Raw genomic sequence first — 14,937 nt, forward strand, 5'->3', positions numbered from 1 at the left:
AGTAAAATGATAACTGCATACTTACATAGTCATTACACAATTTTTTAATTACTGGCAAACTGCCGAGATAGATTTTTAAGGTCATCTCATAAATTATGTATCCGATAAGCGCGAGCGAAATACTCTGAATGAAATTTCGTATTCGCTGTGGGTAATTCAAAGCTTAAACGGAAACAAAATAATTAATATTTTAAAATTATGCAGAATTTTTAATTAAGCGCGCAACCTTTCGACATTCTCTGCAACATTAACATTATGCAAATTGAGAAAAATGTAAGCGAAGCAAACTGGGAAAGGGATAAGGTCGTTGGAAAAACATTACTTAGTTTCTGCATCCAATGAAGCAAATTTCAGGAAAACTTGTCCTGTCATTATTTTCCGGAGAGGTCTATTAATATTCTCGTCTTTTTTCCTTTTTTTTCCTTTAAAGGACACTTAGTTGCATAGGCGCAGCGATCAGCAAGAAAACCGATTCCATTACTGGAAGCACACCCACCAGGAGAACATGGATAAGATTTACCACGACTGACTAATCGATAAGTTCGCGGTACATTAATTAGGGATGGCTTGTGTCTTTGGCTCCTCTTTCTGTCACGTTCCATAGTGAGATGAATATCAGAAATGCGAAGTTTGTTTGTGATTTTAATTGTGTTGAAGCAGATGGTGCTTAGGCGAACACAAGACTAACTACTCATTACAACCCGAAAATCATTAAGAGGTTGTAACAAAACTAACTAATGACCAAGATGGAGATATTAAAGTAACAATCCTTCAAAAATTCTGATTTAGTAAGATTTATTAAAATTTTTCTGCGATAAGAATCGGAATTATTCTTGTCGGCTAGAAATTTTGAAAGCATCATTTATTAAAACTATAATGCTTACAAAATGCAACTCGTTTTCGTCCGTACTAAACAATAAATAGTCGGAATTTGTTAATTTTAATAGAAACGATCGTATTTAACTTGCACTATTTCTATATATTCTAGAGAATAATGTGTGTGTGTGTGTGTGTATGTGTATTAGTTATTACAGTTTTTTACTCAGTTATTACATACGCAACTGTCTTACTACAGCAATAATTATATTATCTAAACTAAAATAATATTTGAAACGGTTCAGCTATTATACGAATTAAAAATTTATATTTTCTTTTGAAGTTTCTTCTTTTATTCAAATTACTGAATTGTTAATCATATAATTGATTAATTTTAAAATTTATTTACTTAATCGAATTATTTATTTCAAAAGAGATGAAAGAAGCGATTAGAAAATAAAATATAAATGCCAAATATAAAATAAAATTTTAAACTAAATGAAATGAAATGTAATATGAAAAGAAAAATATTGTAACAGAGGATTAAAGTAACGAAAAGCCATTGTATGCACAAAAAAGGACTCCGTGGTGAAAAAGTCGACCATAAAAACAAGGTAAAATCACGTTTGAGCCTAGAAAGTTTTAATTACAAATATAAATTGTGATTAAAATATTTCAAAGGCACAAACCAGAATCGAAAATTGATTATAAATCCGCTTACTCTTTCCAGAGAATAATCAGTAATCAAGATGACATTTTGACAGGGGAAATGTTTATTTTACTTTCAAAATCCGGAAAAGGAGGAATTTACTTGAAGGTATTCATCGAAATTCTTTGAATTGTGCGAATAATTTTATCCGTACTCTTCGTACATATATCCGAGATTCACTAGACTATCGTGTCCTGCCGTAATTAGTGCTTATCTTGATAATAAACAGGCCGGATAAAAAAGTAAATAAATAAATATCCAGCAATAACGAGTTAGAATCTGCAATTAGAAATCGTTATGTGTTTGTTGAATAATGTCTGAGTAATATTATTCCTAAATTAGAGCCTTGTTTATCTACCAGAGTTGCCAATGTGCAGTATAAGTTTGTTTAAATGGGTAAGTATATCCTGGCAATTTGTCTTCCTCTATTACTGTGTACTTCCGAACATAAAAGGAATTTAGAAACTCCTCTAACTGTTCACTAGGAAGCAATTTCCCCGCTGAATACGAATCAACGTCGTTGCAACGTACCTGCACCGTAATTACGACAAAATGTAGATAACAAACAGATTGACATGGAGTGACATTTAAAGACAGTATTGTTAATGTTAACTACTGAGGAACAAGTGGATGGTAGTTACTCCGCGTGTCGATAGCTGCAGAGTTAACTACAATGGCTATCTGACCTGCTTTATTATGTAATTCTTCTTATTATGAATTTTTCAAAGCTAAAAAATAAATCAGTACAATTATACGAAGAATTAAAAATATCTCTCTTGAAAAATTAATTCTTTCACTCAAAAACTTATTTCCAGATTTTTTAATTTTACTCATTGTTTTGGATCTGCAAAGTTAACTTGATCCTATTTGCTATTCTAATATTCTACAGTATTCGTTTATAGCCTACATACGTATATACATAATTAATGTTTTATGATAATACTATTATTCTCTAGAATTTTGAATAATTTTATTTTAGAAAAAATACGGTGGAGAACTTTTAAAACTTTACAAATAATCGGAATTTTTTGATAGAAAAACAAAAACATGTAAATTTAGAATGGCAACATTTAATTCATTAATAAATTGTCAAAAATGTTTGAATTCATAAATATATAATAATTTATCATTTACATTATGAATCAATGATATTCAATAGACTCTCGTTCGTGTTTTTCGGTCATCAACCGGAGTATATTCATGCAAACCGAAAAAAAACGCTTATTGATTAGCATTGAACGTTAAATGTTAATGCTTTTCCTGGATCGTTGGTATTCTGATTTATTAAGTTAAACACAATTAAGTGATGAGACCCCTACAGTTAATATAAATTTGCTTATTCTCAAGAGAAACCGACACTAATAATAATTGACTACTCATGAGAGAGCAAGAGACTACATTTATGATAAATTTTATTCCGAGTGATGATAACCGTTATCTTTGACATCATGGCGTAATGCTTCATAATAATTATAATAGCATACTCCGATATAAATAAAAATTACTAACGTATAAGCCTGTATTCTGAATTTGACATAGTATTGATTTCATTATCGTATCAGATTTATGATTATAGAATTGATCTTCTCTGTCAGAAACATTAACTTTGTCATTACGCATGATAAGCATCCAAGAATAATTCTATAACTATGCAAGTTTCATCAGCCTATATAAATTTTTATTCGCATCTGGAACGATTGTTTATTTAATCAGAATTAATATAATATTAATACATAGATTACATACATTTTTATTAATAAAAGATAAACTATATAATGTAAAAACTAAGTCAAGTCTATTCTTTCCGCTAAACGTGTAAATATTTTATCATTCTCATACTCTTTACTGTCATTTTTCAATGTTTGACAGTTAATAAGATCAAATTTAAAACATTTAAAACGAAAAAATGTTGTTCTATAATATTCTATTTATTTTTAGAATTCAACTAGAATATTGATAAAATTCTTTTCCACTCACAAAATAAATTCGTTTTTCTGGATCTTATTGAAATCTTAAGCATAGAAATTTATATTTATCTTTCATGTATTTGATCAACTGATAAAAAAAAAGCATATATCATCTGCGACAATTATTGTCATTTTATCTTCAAAGAAAAACTAACCACTGCATAATATTGCTAGTTTGTTTAATATTTCTGTAATTCTGAATAATAATAATTAGACTCTTATCAGAGAGAGAAAATTATCATTGTAGTAACACTAATCGCGAGTCTAAATGACATCAAAGCAAATTAACGTGAAATATTATAAATTGTAGTTAATGTTTTATAGTAGAAGCTGAATTAGAAAAAATTAATTTAATTATAAATTATACGCGTTTTTTCCTTTAAGTAATTGAAAATTTAAAAATAAAAAAAATCTGTAGTAACCAATTATTTATTTTTAATTTTGGAAGGAGAAACTTTTTTCATATTTTCATCCTTCTGAGAAGAATTTCCTTGGTGAAAGCATCACGTGCGGAACATATTTAACAGATATTCAGAGCAAGAATGGACATAAAGTCAATTATTGGATTGTTTCTCTTGAAACAATTCCAAATAACACATATGCAACAATAAGAAGAGAAAATGCAACAAACTTGTGTCGTCCTACGGTCTTCTCGAGGAAAAGATGCGAAAAGCAGTAGGCGTAAAGAATCGAGTTTAATGCAGAGTTAGTCTAATATACCGATATAATTGGCAGATATTTAGAACTAAATTGTAATTAGACGCTTGGCCAACAGCCGTCACTCGGATGTCAGAAGTTTCATCGTTATTAATAATTCAATATCCAATGCCTATCAGCGCTTTCAGGAGAGGACGACGACAACGAAGCGAATTACACTTCATCGAAAATCCGAATATTAATTGGTGCGTATATCGAATGACGAAACTTCAAAGAAGCGTTACTTATCTAAAGGAAGAGATCGCAGAATGTGATGACAAACGGGATCGATCATTGGAAGGAAGCCACCCATCTTTTCCTTAATGAACCGGTTGAAGGGAAAGTGTCCCACGAGTGTTATTGGGCGCAGGACAGTAGTTCAAATTTCTTTTTTTTATAGGAATGATGCGAATGATAGATGATTAGACCATGCTTAATTAAGAAATTCATCTCTTAACGAAATAAAATTTTCAGTGACCATTTCTAATTATATATTCTTTCACATTAGTCAATCGGGAATATGTATGAAAATGTCACAAGCATAATGTTAACATTTTTTACTAGTAAAAACATATAAAATATTTTTTAGTATAATAAAGATAAATTTTATTGTAAATATATTTATTTTCATGTCAACTCAAACATTAACCCTTCTATATTTTAATCATCGGTGATTGAAATTTCATATTAAATGTGGATCTAATCAGAGTAAAATAATCCTGTATCTATAACTGATGGTTTTGCTACTAATGCAACTAGTGAACATTTTTGAGCTAGCTGTTAAAGTTATATCTTAAGTCAGACATAACGAGATATTTTATAACGTTTTAGATTTGCTTTTAAGAGATAAAATGTAAAAATTTTACACATTTGCTAAATTAATATCGTTCAGCTGATGGATCATGATTATGATTTAATCATCATTAGAAAAGTCATAAAATATATATAGGCTATAATATAAGAAAGATGTTTTTACAAAGCAATGTTTTTCCTTCGTAGCAACATTTTACTTTTACTGTTTACACTACTATAATATTTTAGAAATTCTTTCCTCTGAAACAATATGAAAATCTAAATATTTAATCATTATTTGATAAGCTCTAGAAAAAAAATGTACTAAAGATTAGTCTATACGTATAGGATACATATAAAACTCATTACTACTAAATATATCGATAATAAACGTACATGATGTTACTAATGACACTTAAAATATTGAAATATTTCGAGATATCTTAATGAATAAAGTTCGGAACATTTACAATCGAATCAGCGTAACTCATTATAATTATGATGATTTATATTTGTCAACGTTCGTTTTATACAGGTAAAAAAAACAATCTGAATGAATAGCCTTGGTAATTCTCTTCTCTATATACCACTTCTACATCGAATAAAAAAAGGGGAAAAAAAGAGTATGGCTCGATAGCAGTTCAATTGCAGAGAGTACGCGGAGAATTCCATCCGATCCTATCTGTTACAATCTTCAGAGAAAGGGATTAAGAAACGATTGAGAAAAAAAACTCTCTCTCATAAGAAAAGATCTTCACTAAATTTAGAAAAATAAAGATATCTTTATCTGGACCAATTAATGTATGTAATTACATAAAAATTGTATAGCTGGAACCCCCCAAAAAGAAAAAAAAAACTAATTTGGGATCACGTGTCATTTTGCCATTCATTACTTTAACTTAACATCAAGTAACCACTATCTGGTAAATGAGCATTTATACATTTTTTACGCCATTAAATAACTTAATTAAAATCAATTAAATCCAAATTTTTGTAAATATTAGACAAAAATAACGCGTTAATTTTGTTCAAATCTCTTAGCATTATCCATAATTACAATTAATGACGTCACAGGAATTAAATTACAGCCTTTAGCTAATAAATATGTTTATATAAGGATAGAGTATGTTTTTATACGATTTATAAAGGATTTTCGTACGTATTTTTAAACGAATTAACGTGCAAATGTATGGAAATGCTCGATTTACGATCGTTTTCATCTGTAGGAATGAAAAGCCGGCAGACGATCCGGTGGCGGCGGACGAATGCGACGTTTAGGCTTAGGAATTTCTACAAATAATCGCGCTAATATATCGATATCTTACGAATTATTCGATTATTATGTTAATTGCTGCGATGCTTACCTTCAAGTAAGAAATCTGAGCGAGAAAAAAAACGGGACAGGAAGTCTACCAGGAGAACAGCAGGGTTTCGTATCAGGTGACAGAATGCAGGAAAACTAGGAGAACCTCACGTATACAAAGCTCACCTGGTAATCGTGCGCTAAGATATAGTTCTTATAACAATATCGTCAAATACGAAACATTTTATGTTTATATTCGAATTTGATGATCGATACGTAAATTAAACTTAAATCCGTAACGTTTATTAACGTTTTTACGCTACCACCATGGTTATAATACGACGGTGGATGTACCGGAATCATTCTAGATATCACTCCGCTTCGGTTCGCCATTCCTTCACGTGTTGTGATGCGAAGAATATTAGCGTGATTTATTTTATTTACGTGATTATAAATGAGAGATAATATCGTTTATTAATTGCGAATTAATTAAGATTAATAAAATGCCTTCGATCGCATCGTTTGTGATTCTTGTTAGTCACGTGACCGATCCCATTATTTTCGGTTTTCCAAGGGGCTGCATCAGGTGATGCTTTAAATATATGATACACCTGACATTTGGATTTAGCAAGGTTGATGAGGTTATAAAATGTCGATACTGAGGCGACAGGGATGAAGAAAACATCGATATTGAGGCGCCAAACTTGCCAGGTTTATGAAAATGTCAATAGCGAAGGCGCTCATCTTACAAGATTATGAATTTTACGTTTATCTGATTATACGTAATTATAACCGCTCATATTTATGATTTAGATCAAATTTTCGATGTAGAATTACTAAAAATTACCGTGGTAAGGTGCTAAAATAATTTGCGTTATCAAATATCAATGCCGAAATCTAAAATTGCTATAAAATTCCATTATACAAATTCGAAAAGTATCATATTTTCGTATATGAAAAGCAGCTTAACTACGAACTGTTGAAGCTTTAAAATTAATGGGATTATAAAATTTTAATATTATTATAATTCTAATAATTCTAGAAAATTGTTTTAATCAACTAAATTGTATTTATAATTTAGAATGATTAGATATTAGAGTCGTTAAATCAGAATGGATTAAATTGTCTTCAAGCACTACATTTCAATGTTATAACTTAACGATAATAATAATAATAAAGCATCGATATTATGGCGCCAAGAGATGGAAGATGAATTGATTTTTTTTTATTAATTTTTCTTCTATTAAAAAAAAATACAAGGAAAGAGATTTATTAATAATGTACATTTAACATATCTTTACGCGAATTTTAAGCATGTTTATCGCGTTTAAAAAAGTTGTATTTTAATGAAAAAGAAATGTAATTAAGTTTCGTGTTAAGGAAGTTGTGGAATTTTTGATACAATCACTTGTCAGAGCTGGAAATTGTCATGCGCAATGAAAAATATCGATTGGGTAGGAGAACGTTGTTGTTCCAGATGTACACCTTAAGCTTATTTTTCTATTGTTGGTTTTGATTGATGATAGTCCTTCAGTTTAGAAGAAAAGAAATAGCTGTTTCTTACCTTACTTACATGGACGTTAACTTGTTTCGGAATATCTTGCATTCTCAATCTATACTTTTGAATTTTATTAACTTGCATCTGATTAGAGCTTCCATTTTAATATATAAATTTTTATGGAAATTAATACTTTATCTATTTACTTATATAACATAATTTTCAGCTANTCTTTTTTATTAAACCTTAAAGCATTTTCATTTTTTATTATTAAAGGATTTTAATCCGAAAAGTATTTATTAACGAATAAATTCTTTCATTAATCAAACTTAATAAATAATTAAAATTGGCATCGACTGAAAACAACATTGTTCTTTCCAAATTTATTGTCAATAATATGAACTAATTTGATAGATAGATATGTTCGAGTTTCGAAAAAAAAAACATTCTAGAAAACATTCTTTTCATTTTTCTACGAACCCGGTTTATATATTTTTACTTATTTATCCCAGTTGGTAAGCAATTAATCGTAATTTATGGCCAATGAAAAAAGAATTTACCTTTAAAAAATCCATTTTTTCTCGCCATAAAAGTAAATTATGATATTGAAGAAAAGTATTTTATTTGACTTTTTTTTCTAAAATTAAAATTAGAAAGCGATTTACTGTTTCCATTAATCTAATGTAAAATAAACGTAATTCTTATCATGAATCACGATTTTAAAATCAAGACGTTTGACATTTTTTTTAATTTAAAAGTTTTGAATTTCGAGGAGCATTCAATGTGATTCCGAATCGGATTTTAAAATTGTTTTCAATTCTCTTTCAATTTTTTTCATTTAAAAATATATTGTCATTTATACAAGATAAATCGGAATCTTCGAATTGAACATCCTTTTCTATTTTGAATATTGTAAAGAGAATTTATGGATGCAGATAGAAACTTTTCCCATAATCAATAAAATTTTAACATTGATCAAAAAAGAGTTACATATTCTTTGTAGTGGATTGTGGCTTTGAAAAATAGTTAAAATTCAGGAAGGTAGAAGAAAATTGTTCTATTTCTGACTGAAAGGATTAAATGAGACATCCGAGAGTAACAATCAATCTTCTCTTGACCCACATTGACTTCTGAAAATCTTATTCTTTTCTTTTTGTCTAGATGTAAATCATAGGTTTTCTTATTTGTTGTATTCTCCAAGATCTTGTTCAGATATTTTTTCCTTTAAAATTATTATCAGAATAAAAAATATACGGAAAAAATATCTTAAATTCAGTTTTTGTCTTGTTGCATTCATTGCCAACCTCAGAATAAATATTAAGGTTATTGAAAAGAGATGCCAACAGTTGTGTAAGAATAAAATTTACTTTTCTAAAATTATTTGCTTCTTCGCTTAAAGTTATCCTATAAGTAATTTCAACCTAAAATTTTAATTTTAATGAAGTGAGTATAAAATACGCCATTTCCAAAATGTTCAAAATAGCAGCATAAGGTAATTTTCTTATTATAAATTCTATTTATTTATAATTGAATAAATTTTTTAAAATGTACTGTACTGTACATAATTAAAAAGTTCTCGTATTTCTTATAATTATATACTACAAGGTATCAGTCAGTAATGTCTCTTGTACCTGTCCTCGGCATGATGTCTGATGGATGAAGTGACAGACATTGCAATGTTTACAAAACTGGTTCTATATGAAGGGAGGTGCCAAAAAATCATCCACTTCTTGGGCAGTGTGAAAGTAATGGGCTTATGTCGAACACGTGACAAGTATGGATAGAAAAGAACTTGAAATATGATCCTAGTATATTTAGAATGTTACCATGGATTTTACAAAAGATTTGAAACTGTCCAAATTTTGATTCTGTTAGATTTAGTTTTTTTTCACTTTTTATCTTTCACTTAAATATTTTATTTTCGTTAATAAAATTATTGATTTTTTTAGAATAATTTTAGAATAAACTTGGAGCTATAAAGAGGTAAATCATAGGCATTGGATAAAAGACAACTGAGTTCAAAGTATAAAATATCCTGAAACTTCTTTTCTATAAAAGCATTTAAAAAAAATATTTCGAAAATTTTTAAAACTAAAAATTCTTTTTTTAAAATAAATTTATTTTAATCTTCAAAATATACTTAAAAAGATTGTAAAAGCTTTCAAAAAACTTTTAAAAGTATATATATTTATATACTTAAAAATATAAAACAAATTATCTAAAGTACTATAATTGAGAAAAACTCAAATAATTATTCATCTAATTATGTTTATAAAACGTAAACAGTTTTTAAAAAGTACAACACGTACTCAGTTAATTTATTCTAATTATCATATATAAAAAGAGTAGAAAAAATAAGCCACTATCAAAGCGGTTAGAGAAAATAAACCACAATTTTTCTCTTTTTTTTTTTAAAGAAAATTCAAATAATAAATAATTGTGCAGACACAATTAAAATTAAAAATAAAACAGACTAAAGGTTAGAAAGTTCGTTTATTTTTTGGATCACTTCCCACTTTTCTTTAACATAGTAGAAGAAGACAAAAAAAAGCAAGAAAAGAAGGGAACTCCTCCGTATTCGGACTACGAATGACTTCTTGTTGCTTTAAATAGAAAATGTCGGCAATGATTTAGGTTGCCAACTTGCTAAAGATTAATAGCGAAACATCGAGTCGAGCTTACTGGTAGACTTAACCATGAAATAAAACAGAGACTGAGATAACAGAAATCGAATCAGTTTATTTCTTTTACTACTTTTGCTGACTTTAACCATTTTCAAATAAACACCGACCTAATTAACCCTTCCGGTTAGTAAATGATAATATAATTATCACAGAAAATAAATTTCTTTTAACGTACATTTTAAACTAAATTTTAATATTAATCAATGTAAATAACGCGTTAAGTAGATTCTTTGTATGTTGTTCCAATTTCTTATTCATCTCGTACGAGACGTCATGACTTAAATGACGCAAACGTAATGGATACTTGACGTCATTTTTTCATCATTTATTATTGTTAAAATACGGTTTTAAAAGATTCCAGATTCTAGAATATCCTCTTTGTTTAATTTATTTGGAAGCGTAACAAAAATATCTTTTAATCGAATGAACGTCTTCATTATTCCTGAACAACTTGTCTAGAGATTGTTTAATTGCTATTAGATCTTCCATTTACTTTAAAAGAAATGTTGATGAAACAGATTACGCTGAATTTTCTGCCTGAAATAATATTAATTTGATGAATATCTCCGTCTTATTTGACTTATATATATTTATTTTTTATGTATACGACAGAAACGAATTTAATTGTAAATGTAAGAAAAGAAATAAATTAAAATTCCGAAAATTAAAGTTAAAAAAAATCTACTCCTGATTAGTTTTGTGATTAGAAGTGACGCTGTAACATGCGAGATGCATTTTCCGGATGTTGAGGAGGGGGTGTCTTATGTAGACGATTCACGATTGAATGCAAGAGAAAACAATAAAGCTCTGTAGTAGTGTAACAGGAAGGTAGTCAGACATAAGCAATCGATCATCCAACACACTATGATACCGACAACAGGTGAATAAAATAGTAATTCTTTCAAAGTAGGCGGAAAAACTACTGGAAATGTTCCAAAAGAAATAGCTAGAAAAGAAAGATAAGGATGTGCCATCTATAGATTATGTACGAAATTATATAAAGTTAAGACCTAACATCAATACATAATATCTTGTTTAAGATCTTAAATCGTATGTTTTTAATATCTTCAAAATATAATTTATTCGAAAACTACATATAAATTAAATTATACGACTTAATTTCTAATTTAGAAAGAACAATTTGTTTTAGAATCGCTTTAAAGCAGAAATGGATTCTTAGAAGCAATTTAAATTATTTAATTCAAGTGAAAATGTGAATATAATTGTATTAAATAATTTTATTCAAATTAGATTAAATTTTATTCGTAACAATTATGCTTAAATTTCAGATAAGCATAAGCTATATAAATTTTACTTAGTCGCAAGTATAACTAAGCTTAAAAATATTTAAATTTTTTAATTTTCCAAAAATTTCTTTGAAAATTTACAGTATTTTACTAAAAAATTTACACTAGTTCTAGTAAATTTACAGTAATTTGTTAAGTAAATCTTTATTATAATACTATACATTTTTTAAATTTAACTAGTATCACGTCTATTAAAATGATAAGAAAAAAGAGAAATATATATTTTAAAAATTACACAAATGATAGATATATATTTCTAACTCATAAATTCTTTATCAAATTTCTTTTTTTTCATGTTCAATTGTAATGAAGCATTCCGCTTTCAAAAATATTCATTCGTGATTCTCTACTTATTCTATTCTGGGATTAATAAAAAGAATGAAAAAATAAAAAAAAAGTATAATTAATTTCGCATTCTTTTTTATTAAACCTTAAAGCATTTTCATTTTTTATTATTAAAGGATTTTAATCCGAAAAGTATTTATTAACGAATAAATTCTTTCATTAATCAAACTTAATAAATAATTAAAATTGGCATCGACTGAAAACAACATTGTTCTTTCCAAATTTATTGTCAATAATATGAACTAATTTGATAGATAGATATGTTCGAGTTTCGAAAAAAAAAACATTCTAGAAAACATTCTTTTCATTTTTCTACGAACCCGGTTTATATATTTTTACTTATTTATCCCAGTTGGTAAGCAATTAATCGTAATTTATGGCCAATGAAAAAAGAATTTACCTTTAAAAAATCCATTTTTTCTCGCCATAAAAGTAAATTATGATATTGAAGAAAAGTATTTTATTTGACTTTTTTTTCTAAAATTAAAATTAGAAAGCGATTTACTGTTTCCATTAATCTAATGTAAAATAAACGTAATTCTTATCATGAATCACGATTTTAAAATCAAGACGTTTGACATTTTTTTTAATTTAAAAGTTTTGAATTCAATTTAATTAAATAGGCTCTATATATATAAAATAAATTAACTGTAAATTTGTTTGTTTACTGAATTATAAAATAAAAACAATGCAATTTCTCTCATAAAACATGGCTTTACTTTTAAGGCGCATCATAAAAAATATATAATTTTATAATGTTTATTTATTTTAAAAACATATTAAAATATTTTCTCTAATTTAATTTTGAAAAATGTTATATAAAATTTATTCAAAAAATTTTTTCCCATTCTCACTAAATGATACAGAAAAGGTTTCAAAGATACGCACATTTGAATCTAAATATTAACTTTATAAAATTCTTTCCACTTATAACTAGTTATTAGTGCATTGATGCATCAAATAACAATTTACTTAATCTCTTCCAACTCGCTTTCCAACGCTTAATTTACCAACAAATGATATTTTTATTTTTGTAAGATAATCGATCAGTCTGGAGGGGGTATATCTCTTTAGTCTATTTTCAAACATTATCCTTTAACTTAGACTTATCTTCACTTCACAAATACTCTAGAGACTAAAACTATATTTTCCAACTATTGGATCCGATTCGATACCAAAATATGTGTGTATCCATCGAAATTTCGATAACAACTTAAATCCCTCAATTCGATCAATATTATCATCCATACTGATTTAAGTTAGTAAATTCTACTGACTCGATATTGAAACACTTTTTTTGTCATCTTAGTACCAACTTCTCGTTAGTTCCGAACAGAATTCTACACAAAAAAATCATATATAGGATCTAAGTATATAAATTTTATTGTATAGGGTCTCTAACAAAAAGTATTCTTCAATTTGATCCGAGAAGCAGGAGAAAAAACGTTTTTTTTTTTTTATTCTTTTGTGTTGCTAAGATGGTGTATGAAAGGCTGAGATGAATTATTATACAGATATTTTTCTTTGATCCTACGCATTTAAATTAAATTTTGTTATTGTTATAGTTGAAATTTAATCATTTTGTTCAGTACAGAAATTTGTGACTGGCATATCGTCTTTGTTACAAAAAATAGAATAAAATCGAGCGAATATGACAATAATAATAATAATAATAATAATAATTTTATAACTTTTTAAAACTCATTTCTAAGAAAACATTTTCAAATCTTTTAATTATTATATTATTTATAATTTAAAAGTATTTCGAGTGATGTTTTAATATTTTCTTACATTAAATTAATGTATTAAAAATGTATGAAACTTTGTAAATAAAAATAACTAATGTAAATGGTCGAAATTACAAAAAAATTTTTAATTTTCTGAGGTATATACTTGATAATTTATTATTAATTTTTTTGCGAGGAAACATAAGTTTATTTGTGGCAAAGCTTAATAAAATTACAAGCAAAAATTGAATATTAATTTTTAACTGGAGAAAAATTTGTGGAATAAAATATATGCTATTTAGATAGTGTAACCATAATTGGATTATCTTATCTTGTCTTTTATAGGAAAACAGTTAAGGAGAATGCCTGTTCTTAATGAGAACCAGTAAAGAAGAACGATGCTTAACGAGATGGTTTATCAAAAAAATAAGGAAAAAAATCTATTCAAATTTTATTTTTAATGAATATATTTAAAAATAATTAGAATTAAGCATAATGCAGTATCATTATTTAACGATTGCAACCGTTAACAACTATCCAACCATTTAAATTATTCCCAATTTTAATTAAATTTAAACATGCAAAATGTAATAAATTTCGTGTAAATTTTAATCATCATTTAGTTTATATAAATTTAAACTTAATTTTGTGGTTAGTATGGACAATTCATTTGAAGTAGCGTTAAGAATTTAATATATTGAGTGGTGCAATGTTAACAGTTATTCAGTTTAGAGTTTACTCTACCAAAACTTTACCTTTTGTCATTGTTATAAAAGCTCTCTAAGTTGGGATTTCCAAACTCTTCATTGGGAACAGAATTGAAAGAGTTCCTTTACTATTGTATGTATATATATATATACACACCTGTATGTTTGCTTTTGGCATCTTTAAGTAGCAATATCAACACAAATGGTTGTAGTACGACTGTATATTGACATTTTCGCATCAAAAGATATCATCTTCTCATCGATGTGACCCAAATATCCAGGTGTTTTGTTGTCGTACATGTAATATTTACTTAAATCCTCGTCATATACCGTGTAACGTGTTGCAAACTTTCTCATCTTCGAGAAGAATCGAGCATGAATCATAA

General features: G+C 27.4%; 1 protein-coding gene across 7 annotated transcripts in view; it reads right to left on the bottom strand.

The window, feature by feature from the left end:
* The window catches only part of LOC111620188 (poly(rC)-binding protein 3-like), a 170,876-nt gene extending 164,398 nt beyond the window's left edge, over positions 1-6,478 (bottom strand). For 3 of the 7 annotated variants that reach the window (XM_023362078.1, XM_023362084.1, XM_023362085.1), the window contains exon 1: positions 6,345-6,469. The gene's annotated coding sequence lies outside the window, so the exon portion shown is untranslated. Of the gene's footprint in view, positions 1-6,344 lie in introns of all 7 variants that reach the window. The other 4 variants (XM_023362083.1, XM_023362086.1, XM_023362082.1 and 1 more) reach the window with 3 other exon arrangements.
* Between the last annotated feature and the right edge of the window lie 8,459 nt (positions 6,479-14,937).

The sequence above is a fragment of the Centruroides sculpturatus genome, unplaced genomic scaffold (assembly GCF_000671375.1).
Source record: "Centruroides sculpturatus isolate CEXI.00-Female unplaced genomic scaffold, Cexi_2.0 scaffold206, whole genome shotgun sequence".
In the NCBI taxonomy this organism is placed as follows: domain Eukaryota; kingdom Metazoa; phylum Arthropoda; class Arachnida; order Scorpiones; family Buthidae; genus Centruroides; species Centruroides sculpturatus.